Below are 5,574 nucleotides of genomic sequence, written 5' to 3' on the forward strand. Positions count from 1 at the left end.
CTCACTTCTCGACAAGGAGAAACTAAATGAGCACAACTTCCTCGAATGAGAGAGGAATCTGAGAATAGTTTTCAGGATGAAAGGTAAACTGAATGTGCTCGAAACTCCAATTCTAATATTGGATGCATGTTCGACTCCTGAAGAAAAGGAGCATGAAAAGAATGTTCGGAAGAGGGCAAAACCGGTAACGTGCCTGATGTTGGCAACCATAGAACCCACTCTTTCAGAGCAGTTCACAGACATGAATGTCTACTCGATGATTCGAGAGGTTTGACACCTCCGGGACGTTACTAGACATGCGCCTTGAGAAAGGAAAACCAGTTGGGCCTCATGTTCGTCAGATGATCAGGCTTACTGGTAAGCTAGCTAAATTGGATTTTCCTTATAGCCAACAAGCGGCTACCGATACTATCCTTCACTCCCTCCAAAGCGGGTTCAATCAATTCAAGATGAACTACAACAAGAATGGATGGGACAAGACACTGGAGGAACTTCATACGATGCTTCAGACGACCAAATAGGATGTAGCCATAGTGGAACATAAGAAGGATGTACTCATGATTCAAAAGGACAAAGGGTGTAAGAAGAGTGGAAAACAGTAAAACAAAACTATGTCCTAAGGAAAAGGCAAACGAAATGCCAAATCCAAGGACAAAAGTCCACCTTCTAATATTAAGTGTTTCTACTATGACAGCAAGGGTCATTTGAAGAGAAACTGTCTTAAGTTCTTGAAGGAGAAGAAGAATGGAATAGTTGTTTGCACTCCAGGTATTGGCAGTTAATTTTTCAAATACTGGTAATTCTCGATTTGGTATGAGATATGTAATGCCCTATCATTGTGAATGTACAGGAGCAACTGGGAGCTGAGTATTTGGCTAAAGGAGAAGAGATTAAAGAAGGAGCAGAAGGTAAGACTGCTAAGGATGTTGAAACGGATCGGAATCTTCTTTAGGCACTAGTCTAGATTAATTTGTTTTTCTACTTAGACATCATCTCTGTACTAAGTAATGGAGAATCAATAAAAGAGTTTAGTTCTTGAATTTAGATGTCTTAAAGGAGCTAAATTAACAATATATACCGAAAGATTCTAAACTTGGTTATACCTGTAAAGAGACGCATCAAGACGTGACTCAAACAACGGGATCATCCCAATGATAAAGGGATGAGAACAGAGTGTTCAATTTAACCAATAAAGCTTGAGAAGCGAAGAATCGAATTGACAAGAAAGAAAGTCTAGAGTCAAAACAGAGATTGATCGTCACTTCTAACCTATCCAAATTAGAATGTCCAAAAGAATATAAATTGAAGAGTACGAATTAAGATCTATCCTCCTAATAATTAGTTCCAAAAGGAAAAATTAGTTACGTAAGATAAGTGGGAGGAAAAGTCGAATGCTTCGACCAAGAGCAACAAAACTATTAAAAGAACAGTACGAGGTAAAGATTTATGTACCTACCTCGCTAGACGAATATAAATTCGTCAGAGAACTATCAAGAAGGTGAAAGTTACTCAAAAGGAGATATCTCAAGTGTTGAGAGTATCATGTTGCTCATAAGCCCTGACGGTCATTACTACTTATCTAACAAGCTTAGAAGATTGAAATCTTACTGATAAAAGATAAGAGCATAGAACTACGCAGAGACGGAAACCAACTCTACTATTAGCTAGGAGTCAATAGATTATGAAATCCTTTCTCATCAAGATCAGGAACTTGATAATTTGGTCAATGGAGCGAAACCATTGGACGGAATTAGTTTTCAAGGAAGAAAATTGAGAAGGATGGAAACATTGGAGTTTCCCAGAACTAGACCAACATCGGAGTTTCCCAGAAATTAGTTTTCAGCCTATGTTTAAGTCCATAACTAACACAAGAGTCAAAAACTGTAACGGTCGCCGACTTAAGTGATTAGTAAACAAGCATGCTTCGGAGATCTGTCAAGGGAGTGAAGCAGGCAAGAGTTGGAATCTTCAATTTCAAAGAGGAAATCAAAGGCGTTTGATTCCTGAAAGAATGAATAAAATATTAAATCTCAAGATTTCAAGAAGGTTAGTGGGAGTAACGCTTTTCAGGTCTGGTGTGCAGTGTACACACCAGAATTGAGAACAAATAAAGATGTTTGAATCAGTTAATGAAGGACCATAAAGGATGAAATGCTTTGGGCATCTAAGGTCTACGAGTATAGGTCAAAAGATGATATGACTAAAATAAGAAAACTTGGGATTCTTAAAAGTCTAAATACGAAAGACTCTAAAAGAGATATTCGATCCAAACCTCATGGCACATAGCTCGGCAAAACTCAGAGTCAGGGGGACCCTAATGAGCAAGCACGCATGAGGAAGATGGTTATGCTATACGCATAAGATCGATCATGTGGGATATGATTTAGCATTTACCCACGACATCTCGAATACTAGAGTATTGAGAGGTGTTAACATCCGAATTCAGATAAGACAATCTGAAACCACAACTAACATCCTAAAAAGCTTGTAAAAATTGCTAGGATAAGTTAGAGTGGAGAAAGTTGAACATGTCAATTCAAACTTCCAGACATGGAAGGAAAGTAGGCTAAAAGTGTTTTCGAGCCGGGAACTGTTGCAGACTCTACAAATGAAAGAATGGAATCCTTAACTCTGGTGAAGGATTACTAGAAGTTATCAATTGAAACTCACAAGAAGCGACCTTCGATAATAGGCAAAGTTTAATCAGACTACATCCGTAGTCAACTAAATTGTCACCTAAGACAAAGTATAAGAATCATACATAAGTCTAAGGCATAACGTATATTTTGAGAATAACCTTGACTAGTAAATTGAGTATGTAAAGGTGTTTTTCAGAAGAGGCTCAAATTTACAAACTCTCGTTATCGAAATTAAGTTAGTTATTTCATAGTCGTCTAAATTTGTTGTAATATTTAAACGACAGTCCACTGATAATAAAACATTCCAAATAGGTTTGTCAGATACGTGATCTGATAAATAAAATCTTATTAAGTGAACTTGGAATATTTGATTATCATTTCCCTAGTCCAGGTCATTGCATGGACAACAATGACTTAGGAAGACTAGCACGTGAGGTTGACGAGATAGCGTTGTTTCATGGGCTATAGGAATAGGAGTATTCGAATCGACTACGTGGGTGTACTATTTGGAATAAACACTGGATAACACTCAAATGAGAAGTACATGATGAACGTCAAAGCGCTTCTCATTGACAAGGTTGGAGAAATTCCTCAAAACATGAGTGTTTCACTCATCTTATGTAAGGAATGTCCGACTTTGGTTCCGCCAAACGCCGCGCCATAAAAGGAGGTTATAAAAGCGGATACTGGGAAAGACATGATAAACATGAAGCTGAGTGGGAGCACAAGAATGTATTGTGTCATCCTAATTATATTAGGAAAAAGTGTCTCAAGGTCGCTTGATGAGTAGCAACTGAAAATGCGTGGTCGCGCTCAAATGGATTAAAAGTTAACCATTTGTCTTTGATAGTTGTACTCGGTATCAAGAAAGTCTGAAATATGTGACGTATCAGATGGGATACAAGTTGACACGAGAATCGAGCATTGCACTTGTTTAAAGTACAAGTGGGAGTCTGAAAGAGATGTCCTTCGACCAAAGATGCAATGCGAGAAATTTTTTGGATAGAAAAATTGATGAAGAAGATTATCAAGTCCAGTCGATTTATGGGTCGTAGTGTTTAGCTAGAAACTAACTACGATCGTCGAATTCCTAAGTAATTCACGGCTAACTTCGACCGGATCGTACACTGTGTTGCATATAAGAATGTCTATCTGATCGGGTGATATGACAAGTGGGATGAGACATATAATCATGGGAGAGTCCTATAAACATACGTCATAGGCCTAAAAGAAGTTTAGGCAAAGATAGCACAAAAGGCACAAAAGAAGGGTATTTGGGCCGAAAACCAAAGGAGGTGATTTGGGGCCCAAAAGGGCACGACTAAGCTTGGCCGTGTGGCCCTATAGGGGCCCGCCATATCTGACCAAGATAGGCTTGTTTTGGTCGGCCAATAATGAGGAAAATGAAAATAAAAACTAGTTTCTATTTTCGACTATTTCCTTAATCTTATTCAAAAGGGACTTTTAGGAAACCTAATTAGGTTGGACTCTAACTTAGGGTTCTATATAAGGTCTCTTAGGGACTTGAAGAAGGTGTGGAATTTCTCAATAAGCTTTTAACCTCTACAACATCAAGTAGAGAGAGAATATAGACAATTCCCAAGTTAGCTAACTACTCCATAAAGAAGAAGGTGTTCGTCATATCAAACTACCATTGGAGTTCTAGCTAGCTACAAGGTGAAGGATATATCCTTGCGGTCTGAAGGAGATGTCCTTCCGAAGGAGTGTCCTTCGACCAAAGTAGCAATGCGTTCAATTTTTCAGTTAGGATAACGATGACTTTATCCGGAAGATCATCTAGTCCGACCCAATTAGGGGTCGTAATGCTTGCTAGAAGCCGCTTACGATCCTCGGGTTACTTCGGTAATCCGCAACTAACATAGACCGGATCCTACAATGGGTTACACCAAAGAGTGGTAGGTTGATCGGAGAGAGTTGACTAGTGGGAGCTTGCCTATAAATGGATATGATCCAGTCTGATAGTGTCAAAAGATCGAAAGAATCGGGCTCGGAAGAGAAGCCCGAAAAATGGAAAACCCACTTTTGGAGGGGGTTGGCCAGGCGAAGCCCATTAATGGGCTTAAGTGGTCGGCCACACCATTAGGGGAAACCCTAATGGAAATCCCAGGGTTTCCTATTCAGATGAGACTCTGGTGTTTATCTTTTTTGGAACTCTTATTGAAACCTAATTTGAGTGAGACTCCTGTTAGGGTTTCTCTATATAAGGGTCATTAGAGTTCAGAAAAAAAGGTTAGATTTTTCTCAAGAGAAAACAGCTTCCCTCTCACAATATACAGCGAAGTGGAGAGAGAGGGTTTTAGAGAAAAAGCTCCCAATCCATCTATTTAGTCAAAAGAAGAATGGTTCTTCTTCTCAACCTTCAATTGAGTTCTAGCAGACAACAAAGAAGGGAGATCAAGTTATTTACTCGGGTGTCTCAAGTAGAGGAGCGACAATTAGAGCTCTCATCTTCTACGGGATAAAGTCATTGGAATCTAGTTCGTGGGAAAGCGAATCCTGGTATTCTACTTTCAGTTTCTAGTTCATTATTGGTTCATGCATATGATCCTGGTTAGCTAGCGTTAAACATATGATGTTTGAGATTTCGCTTACAACGTTAGTTAGATGATTAGTAGTCTTAGAGACGTACAAAACCCAACACAAGGTGGGAGATCAAATTGATCATTCAGGTGTCTTGAGTAGAGGAGAAACACTTGGAGCTCTTGGTCTTCGCATTGATTGGAAAGGTTCGAGGGAAAATTTAGTGATTAAGGTAATCCTAAACTCTTAGTTAATTAGTATGTTGTGATCCTGAGAATACTAGTGTTAGACATTAGATGTTTGAGATTCCGCTTAAAACAGTAGAAGTCACCATAACCCTACAGGGGGTACGTGGCCTCTTCTGGTTGGACAAGCAATTGAGTCTCGTCAAGTC

Source organism: Eschscholzia californica, unplaced genomic scaffold, assembly GCF_041429995.1.
Source record: "Eschscholzia californica isolate CP2 unplaced genomic scaffold, dmEscCali1.0.p SCAF_5, whole genome shotgun sequence".
Classification (NCBI taxonomy): Eukaryota; Viridiplantae; Streptophyta; class Magnoliopsida; order Ranunculales; family Papaveraceae; genus Eschscholzia; species Eschscholzia californica.